Source organism: Euprymna scolopes, chromosome 8, assembly GCF_053919585.1.
Source record: "Euprymna scolopes isolate OS-2025 chromosome 8, ASM5391958v1, whole genome shotgun sequence".
Lineage (NCBI taxonomy): Eukaryota > Metazoa > Mollusca > Cephalopoda > Sepiida > Sepiolidae > Euprymna > Euprymna scolopes.
Genome location: NC_136489.1, coordinates 102,534,149 through 102,543,863, shown reverse-complemented (window position 1 = coordinate 102,543,863; position 9,715 = coordinate 102,534,149). Strand labels below are relative to the sequence as shown.

Sequence of the window (9,715 nt, the reverse complement as noted above, 5' to 3'; positions counted from 1 at the left end):
TATGACCGAAGTAGGAAATAAAAAACAAAAATACAAAATTGTTTTATTAAAATTATATTTTCTTAGGCAGACTTTTCAATAAAAGTCTTTACAATTATATTTTGATATATTTTTATACAATGTTTCGGTTTTCAAATGGCGTTCGCCCAGTTTAAACAATCATAAATATGTCATTTTTATTTTCTGTTTTTAATAATAAAAAAATATATACGTTTCATGAAAAACTTTCCAGTTTTCATTAATTAAATCAAAATATTTCAAATTAAACAATTACGGATATGTTCTTTCACTTTATTTACTTTTTTATAGTTATTTCCGGAAGCAATTAATACCTAGTTTAATTTTTTTGTTATTTATTTTCTACTTCAGCCATAGTTTAAAATACTCATTTCGGGTTTGTATTACTGTACACATAGATTCGAAAAAGTTGTCAAAAAATAAATATATAACAAATAAATGTTATCAAAGGCAAGATAAGTTACTTTTCTACCAAACTGGATATATTTGGTATTATTATACAAACACCGTGACAGCGTTAGGGTTAGGGTTAATTCGCTGTCACGGTGTTTGTATAAATTTACCATATATTTTTCGTGTTTTTATTCAATGTAACGTATTTATTCAGCTCGAAAACTATACAGTGTTTACCGATGTATTGGAAAATTCAAGATGGCGTCTGATTCTCTCTTTAACACGGTAAGTTTGGGAAAAAGTGTTATAAATGAAAAAATTATACAAAATACTATTAAAAACCCGCCGAATATATGTCAACCTATGTCACGGACTTTACAGGTAAATTTCTAAAAAACACTACTTTTTTTTGTTTTTAAATTTGAATATATTATTTATTGATCTTTTATCTTCAATTTGTGATATATAAAACTTTGGTACATAAATTAATTATTTACTTTTTAATAGACATTTGAAAATGGGGGCGTGAATTTAAAAAAAAATCGTTTGTCTAAAATATTATATTCGGTTTATTGGAAAATATCGTAAAAATAGAATCAATCAGAAAAATTTTGATAGATTTTTAAAGTTTAAAAATTGAAAAATACTGAACTCATAACATTCAATTAATTTCATTACTATTTTTTAAAAATATTTCTATTACTTTTTATACAACTTTAATAGTTTATTTTGGAAGTATGATCCAGATCCATAAAGAAAATAAACAACCCACCTTTAAAAGAGAAATTACGAGTTTTTTATATTTTATTTGCAGTTTCGTGTTAGGGGTGTCAAAAATTCCTACAAAAATTCTGATACATCTACGATTTCTCCCTCTGATTCTAAATTACATATGCCTGAGAAAAAATGGCTTCTCCATTTTCGGCGATAAACTGTAGAAGTACCATTATTTGTAAAGGTACTTGTACAGTTTAATCAAGACATTAAAAAATGGAAATATGGAGAGAAAAAAAAAACACTTGATTTGATAGAGTAGATTTTTTTTCGCAACGGAAAAAATACGCTTTTATGACAGCGCACTCGCACTGGTGCACTGAAGGATTTTTAAAACACGCCACGGGGAGATAAGGCCGACACCTCCCTCCCATCTTAAATAAGAGCTTTTCTTAAAAAGGTAAAGCTGTCTACCTTTTGATCAGTATCAATTTTTTTCGCTGTAAAAAACTTGATCAAATTGATTTTTTTTTTTTTTTTTTTTTTTGTAGAACTTCATTCCATAACGGATACGTATAATCACTTTTTTCGATATTTTCATTCTTTAATATCTTAATTAAACGGTTTAAGTACCTTTGTAAATTTTATATTCTGAAAAAAAAAAAAATAAATAAATAAAAGGCGTTATGTTAATTATTTAGTTTTCGTACGTTTCGGTTGTCTTTCCGACATTATCCAAAAAATGAAATGAAAGTCGGTTGTCTGCCCTTGATTTGACCATCACTGATACTTTTTCCCCTTGTGAACAAAGTGAAAAAACAACAACAACAAAAACAAAACAAACAAACAAACAAAACAAAAAAAAAAAACACTTATCAAATTGCATGATTTTTTTAAAAATATTTTATCTCGGTTCCGTAACTGGTACGTGGTAAGTACATCAGACTTTTTGTTGCTGTTTTACAATTTGTCACTGTGCGGAGGGAGACAACTCGTTTACTAAGAGATTCGTTCACTTTTTTCATCTCATAATTTAGGACGCGATATATTTTTACAGTCAAAACATTAAAAAAGAAAGCCGCAACGAATCTTTTTTAATGTAACAAATACAATACAAAATGTAGACTATTAAGAGAAAAATCAACGAACCCACGTTATTTACATTAGATGAAAACATCGAGAAAAAACCTCTACATTTTGCATTATTAATGTTATCAACTTTGTTACATTACAAAAATTCGTAGCAGCTTTCTTTTTTAATGTTTTGATTTAAAAAAAATACCGTGTTCTAAATTAAATGAAAATACGTCACATCCTTGTTTACCTTAAATACCCTCTTCATATGAAGAGTCGAGTTCGTCTAACAACTCGATACACTTCGACGTCTCGTCTCTGACATAAACTGTTCTCCTGTGAATTATTGTTGAAACCTGCCTTATCCCCGGAAAGGCATCTGACCACATACATACGTGGTGGCAGCGGTGGGATACGAACCCACGCCTCCGAAGAGACTGGTGACTAAACGAGAGTTGTCTCCCTCTGTACAGTAACAAATTATAAAATAGCGCCGACTTTTCTGTATTTTCTTCACTTTTAATTGCCACCATAAATATACAAAAATATGCAAGCAAAAAAAAAAACAAAAACGTTGGTACTTGTGCATTACAGTTTCGGGGACCATTTTGTTTCCTTTTCATTTGGAAGATTTTAAAGATCTCCGAACGGGTGGGTGGGGGTAGACAATTCGATTTCCGAACAGGGTGAGATAATTCAAGTAAACCGTATCAGAAAGTGTCAACAGCAACAACAAAAAAATAAGCCAGGCGCTTTTGCGATCGTCGCCATTGGTTCAAGGGAGATAACCATTTTACTAACAGATCCGTTCGGTTTTTCATACGAGAATTTTCATCTTCGCATTTTATAAAATGCTACGATATTGTCAGTTTCTTTTTTTTTTTTTTTAAACATTACAGTAATTATATAAAAAAAAACATTACTTACAAAAATTGCTCTGGACAATTCTGATTAATTGTATGAAAAAATGATTTGTTTTTCGACTATCTTATTTAATGTAACAGTTTTATAACAAAAATATAAATGTGAGGAAAACGCAACTTCGAGGAATTTTAGACTTTTAAAATACTTTTGAGCACTAACAGAATGCAAGACGATCATGTAAAGGAAATAACTAGTATTAACTAAGCATAATTTTTTAAAAAATTTTTGCAAAAGATAATTTGAGACACTATATATTCGATACAGCAATTAAAATTTCAAGTTAAAAAAAAAAAAGAAGAAAAAAGACGTATCCACAAGTGCATGATCCCGGAAATTACCGAGGTAGTTTTCGAAAAGAAAATACACTATGTAAAAATCGTATCCTTTCGAAACTGAAAGATAAATTAGCGATGATTTTTTTTACTCACGTTACGTTCACCCCTAAAAAGATATATCGCTATATGGACTTAAAAGGCTACTATTTGGGACCATGTCTAGGAAAGATTAACGAGATGTTGGTTTACGTTACATTTATGCACGGATAACTTTTTGGTAAATTTTTACATCCACCTCTACATTTTGGTTTAATTTTACAGTAGATATTGTTCTCGAAAATAATGAAACATGAAGTAATTTTAAATTAAAAACATTGAACAACAGAAATAAAATTTGATTTAATTTTACAGTAGATAAACTTTTGTTTACAATAAGCACGTTACCGGTGTCGACCGAACGAGTCCCTTTGGTTTGAGGATATTTATACAATATACAACTAAACGGCAAATCTGCCTGTTTGTTGGTTGGTTGATTTTGTTTTACGGCATATCAACCCTTTCCAGGTTATTTAATGCCGAATCCGGTGATTTTGAAGAAAATTTGTTTAATAGAATATATTTGTTTTTTTGCAAGTCGGTTTCTATTTAACCCATAGTTGGGACCCTAACAGGTACTACCACTACTACTCCGGGTCAGAGTGGGCCTGGGAGCAATGGCAATTAAAAGGTGGCTCCACACTCCCCAAAGCCCGCAAGCTGGGGCCTCACCATCGGATATAGTTTAAAGTCATATCCAGGACCAGCCTGTTTGTAAAAGTGAGAAATTATCAATAAATGGTTTAGTTACTTTTATTTTTATTTTATTTAAAATAAATTCTGAAAAAGCAATAAGTTAACAAAGAAAAACCGACGCTAATAATTGCAGAGGAATTGTTATTTTATTGATAGAAATCCGCAATACTTATATTGCATATTTCTATCAGTATTTTGTTTATTTTTTGGACTTTTGAGGCATTATTTACGCCCTGAAGACAGCGTGTTTCCGTCGGCCATGTTGATTGCCGGTTTAACTTTCCAACTCGACACTAGTCGTTTTCTAACCGAATAAACGCTTAAAATTCCGTCAAAACACGCAAAACTTAAAAGTAGAAGTAAGTATCTTGGTAATCTCCAAAGCAAGCGTGATGATTATCTAGCGTAAAAATAATTTTATGTCGCCAGTAAAATGTTTTTTTTTTTTTTTTTTTTTGTTAAATATTATTACATGTCATTTCGACTTGAAAATGATTTTATTTTAAGCATTTTAAGTGGAGAAAATCACATTTTAAATGTGTCCAAAGTTCGTGTACCAACGCCACGCCAGGATGGCGGTAAATCGTCGGCTCAAATAAAAGTTTCATTTTATTGAAAACAATTTAACAAAAATAATTTATTAAAAATAAAAACAAAAAAACTGTCATTTTACTTAAATCTTTTAGATTTAAATATTTTATAAAAATATTTTATGTACCAAAATATGTAAAACAATGTGTTAATAAAATTTATTTAGAATAGCTCATTTTAATTTTTAATCATTTTTTTAGATTGTTTTTAGAAAAATAGTTTTGTAATCAATTTCTAGTTTCATTCCGCTGATAACATTTCGTTTTTGTTTGTTAGCAAGGTCAAGACTTTTCATGAAGTTCAAGGTTTCATAACAGACAGCCATCTTAGCGTTGGTTCACGGACTTTGGACACATTTAAAATGTGATTTTCTCCACTTAAAATAATTTTAAAGTCGAAATGACTCCTCATGTCAATATTCAAAAACATTTTACTGCCGACACAATTATTTTTTTTACGCGAGATAATCATCAGGCTTGCTGTAGAGATTGCCCTTATCTTACCTTTCCTTTGGTCGAATTTAGGAAAACTCGTCCCGGGAAAACTCGTCCCCTTTCGCTAGGTAGGAAAACTGGTCCCTAATTGAATAAATATCGATTGAAAACACATTTTATGATCGTTCTTGAAGGAGATATTGTTTTTTAAAATAAACTATAGCCCCCCCCCCATAATATTTTTTTAAAAATATTTTTACTTGTTTTATGTTTTTTTTTTTGTTTTTTTTTTTATAAATAAAATCGATTTTCTAAGTGTCCGTTTTCTACCTAACTGGCTAAGTTCTTAGTGGTTTAACTTATTTTAAAGCGTTTATTATGTTCATACAAAGTTAATTACAAATTTTTTGTTCTTATTTTAACGATGTTTTTTGGAGTAATAAAAACAATAAAAAAAACAAAACCCCCAAAATTAAAAAACAGGGAGCGATTCGATTCTTCGTTACGCTTTTGGTTTTGTTTTTTAATTATGATAGTTTTTTGTTGTTATGTTTTTGTTTTCTGTCATACCAAATGCACTCATGCGTTATTTAAAATTATGATTTTATCAATTATCAACATTTATTGTCGTCCTGTCAAATTTTGCAAAAATTAACTAATGAATTAAAAACGAAATATTTTTTTGGCGCGAGAGATGCCATGTGCTAACAATCTCTCGTTAACGAAGTTTTACTTTTTTTAAATTTTTACTTCAAAATTCTAAAATCAATCATTAAGAGAGAAAGTAATCACTAAATAAATTTATTAATCAATTTTATTGAAAACTCCGCGATCGTTTATCAAGAATCTTTTTAATTTCATTTTTTGTTGGTTGCTTTTCGAGGGGAGATATAGGTTTTGGTGCCCGGAAAACTCATCTCGGGAAAACTCGTCTCGAGAAAACTCGTCTCCGGAAAACTCGTCTCCGGAAAACTGGTCCCCTTTCGCTAGGTAGGAAAACTGGTCCCTTATTGAATAAATATCGATTGAAAACACATTTTATGATCATTCTTGAAGGAGATATTATTTTTTAAAATAGACTATAGACCCCCCCCTAATATTTTAAAAAAATATTTTTACTTGTTTAATGTTTTCTTTTTTTTTTTTTTTTTAATAAAATCGATTTTCTAAGTGTCCGTTTTCTACCTAACTGGCTAAGTTCTTAGTGGTTTCACTTATATTAAAGCGTTTATTATGTTCATACAAAGTTGATTACAAATTTTTTTTGTTCTTATTTCAACGATGTTTTTTCGAGTCATAAAAACAATAATTAAAAACCAAACCAAAAAATTAAAAAACAGGGAGCGATTCGATTTTTCGTTACTTTTTTGTTTTGGTTTTTTATGATAGTTTTTTGTTGTTATGTTTTTGTTTTCTCTCATACCAAATGCACTCATGCGTTATTTAAAATTATATTTTTATCCATTATCAACATTTATTGTCGTCCTGTCAAATTTTGCAAAAATTAACTAATAAATTAAAAGCGAAGTATTTTTTTGGCGCGATAGATGCCATGTGCTTACAATCTCTCGTTAACTAATTTTTAATTTTTTAAATTTTTACTTCAAAATTCTAAAATCAATCATTCAGAGAAAAAGTAATCACTAGATAAATTTATTAATCAATTTTATTGAAAACTCCGCTATCGTTTATCAAGAATCTTTTTAATTTCATTTTTTGTGTGGTTGTTTTTCGGAGGGAGATATAGTTTTAACGGTGCCCGGAAAACTCGTCCCGGGAAAACTCGTCTCGGGAAAACTCGTCTCGGGAAAACTCGTCTCGGGAAAACTCGTCTCGGGAAAACTCGTCTCCGGAAAACTCGTCTCGGGAAAACTCGTCCCCTTTCGCTAGGTAGGAAAACTGGTCCCTTACTGAATAAATATCGATTGAAAACACATTTTATGATCGTTCTTGAAGGAGATATTGTTTTTTTTTAAATAGACTATAGCCCCCCCCCCATAATATTAAAAAAAAAAATATTTTTACTTGTTTAATGTTTTTTTTTTTTTTTTAAATAAAATCGATTTTCTAAGTGTCCGTTTTCTACCTAACTGGCTAAGTTCTTAGTGGTTTCACTTATTTTACAGCGTGGGTTTGTATTACTGTACACATAGATTCGAAAAAGTAGTTAAAAAACAAATATATAACAAAAAAATGTTATCAAAGGCAAGATAAGTTACTTTTCTACCAAACTGGATATAATTATCGTGTTTTTATTCAATTTAACATGTTTATTCAGCTCGAAAAACATGCAGTGTTTACCGATGTATTGGAAAATTCAAAATGGCGGCCGACTCTCTCTTAAACACCGAATATATGTCAACCTATGTCACGGTAATATATATTGAGCGAATTTCTAACAGTATTTTGTCTAGTTTATTATTTATAACACTTTTTCCCGAACTTACCGTGTTTAAGAGAGAGTCGGCCGCCATTTTGAATTTTCCAATACATCATCGGTAAACACTGCATGTTTTTCGAGCTGAATAAACATGTTAAATTGAAAAAAAAAACACGGTAATTATATCCAGTTTGGTAGAAAAGTAACTTATCTTGCCTTTGATAACATTTATTTGTTATATATTTGTTTTTTAACTACTTTTTCGAATCTATGTGTACAGTAATACAAACCCAAATTTTAATATTTTTTAAAATATAATTTATAGAGGGGGGAGGTTAAAACTATATCTCCCTCCGAAAAACAACCAACAAAAAATGAAATCAAAAAGATTCTTGATAAACGATAGCGGAGTTTTCAATAAAATTTATTAATAAATTTATTTAGTGATTACTTTTTCTCTGAATGATTGATTTTAGAATTTTGAAGTAAAAATTTAAAAAATTAAAAATGAGTTAACGAGAGATTGTTAGCACATGGCATCTCTCTCGCCAAAAAAATATTTCGCTTTTAATTTTTTAGTTAATTTTTGCAAAATTTGACAGGACGACAATAAATGTGGATAATTGATAGAATTATAATTTTAAATAACGCATGAGTGCATTTGGTATGAGAGAAAACGAAAACATAACAACAAAAAACTATCATAATTAAAAAACCAAAACAAAAAAGTAATGCTCCCAGTTTTTAATTTTTTTGTTTTGTTTTTTATTATTGTTTTTATGACTCCAAAAAACATCGTTAAAATAAGAATAAAAAAAATTGTAATTAACTTTGTATGAACATAATAAACGCTTTAAAATAAGTGAAACCACTAAGAACTTAGCCAGTTAGGTAGAAAACGGACAATCGATTTTATTTAAAAAAAAAAACAAAAAAAAAAACATTAAACAAATAAAAAAAAATCTTTTTAAATATTATGGGGGGGGGCTATAGTCTATTTTAAAAAGCAATATCTCCTTCAAGAACGATCATAAAATGTGTTTTCAATCGATATTTATTCAATACGGGACCAGTTTTCCTACCTAGCGAAAGGGGACGAGTTTTCCCGAGACGAGTTTTCCGGAGACGAGTTTTCCCGAGACGAGTTTTCCCGAGACGAGTTTTCCCGGGACGAGTTTTCCTAAATTCAGTTTTAAACCCCCCCCCCCCACTCTCTCTCCCTCTCTCTAAATTATATTTAAAAAAATATTAAAATTTATTATTTTCTATTTAAAACTAAATCTCCCTCAGTAATTTCTTTAATTTTCTATTTTTTAGCGATTATCAAGACCCCTAAGATGTGATTTACCGGACATTATTTCTCGTTCGGGTTTGTATTACTGTACACATAGATTCGAAAAAGTTGTCAAAAAAACAAATATATAACAAATAAATGTTATCAAAGGCAAGATAAATTACTTTTCTACCAAACTGGATATAATTTTCGTGTTTTTATTTAATTTAACATGTTTATTCAGCTCAAAAAGCATACAGTGTTTACCGATGTATTGGACAATTCAAAATGGCGGCCGACTCTCTCTTAAACACGGTAAGTTCGGGAAAAGGTGTTATAAATAATAAACTAGACAAAATACTATTAAAAAAACACCGAATATATGTCAACCTATGTAACGGTAATATATATTGAGCGAATTTCTAACAGTATTTTGTCTAGTTTATTATTTATAACACCTTTTCCCGAACTTACCGTGTTACAGAGAGAGTCGGGCGCCATTTTGAATTTTCCAATACATCGGTAAACACTGCATGTTTTTCGAGCTGAATAAACATGTTAAATTGAATAAAAACACGAGAATTATATCCAGTTTGGTAGAAAAGTAACTTATCTTGCCTTTGATAACATTTATTTGTTATATATTTGTTTTTTTAACTACTTTTTCGAATCTATGTGTACAGTAATACAAACCCAAATTTTAATATTTTTTAAAATATAATAAAGAGAGGGGGGGGGTAAAACTATATCTCCCTCCGAAAAACAACCAACAAAAAATGAAATTAAAAAGATTCTTGATTAAACGATAGTGGAGTTTTCAATAAAATTGATTAATAAATTTATTTAG

The 9,715-nt window shown here is 29.6% G+C and overlaps 1 protein-coding gene across 1 annotated transcript in view; it reads left to right on the top strand.

Annotated features, from left to right (window-relative positions):
• Nucleotides 1-547: 547 nt before the first annotated feature.
• Nucleotides 548-9,715, top strand: part of LOC145283680 (exosome complex component CSL4-like) — a 141,968-nt gene continuing 132,800 nt past the window's right edge. The window contains exon 1 of the mRNA XM_080132698.1: nt 548-696. The gene's annotated coding sequence lies outside the window, so the exon portion shown is untranslated. The remainder of the gene's footprint in view (nt 697-9,715) is intronic.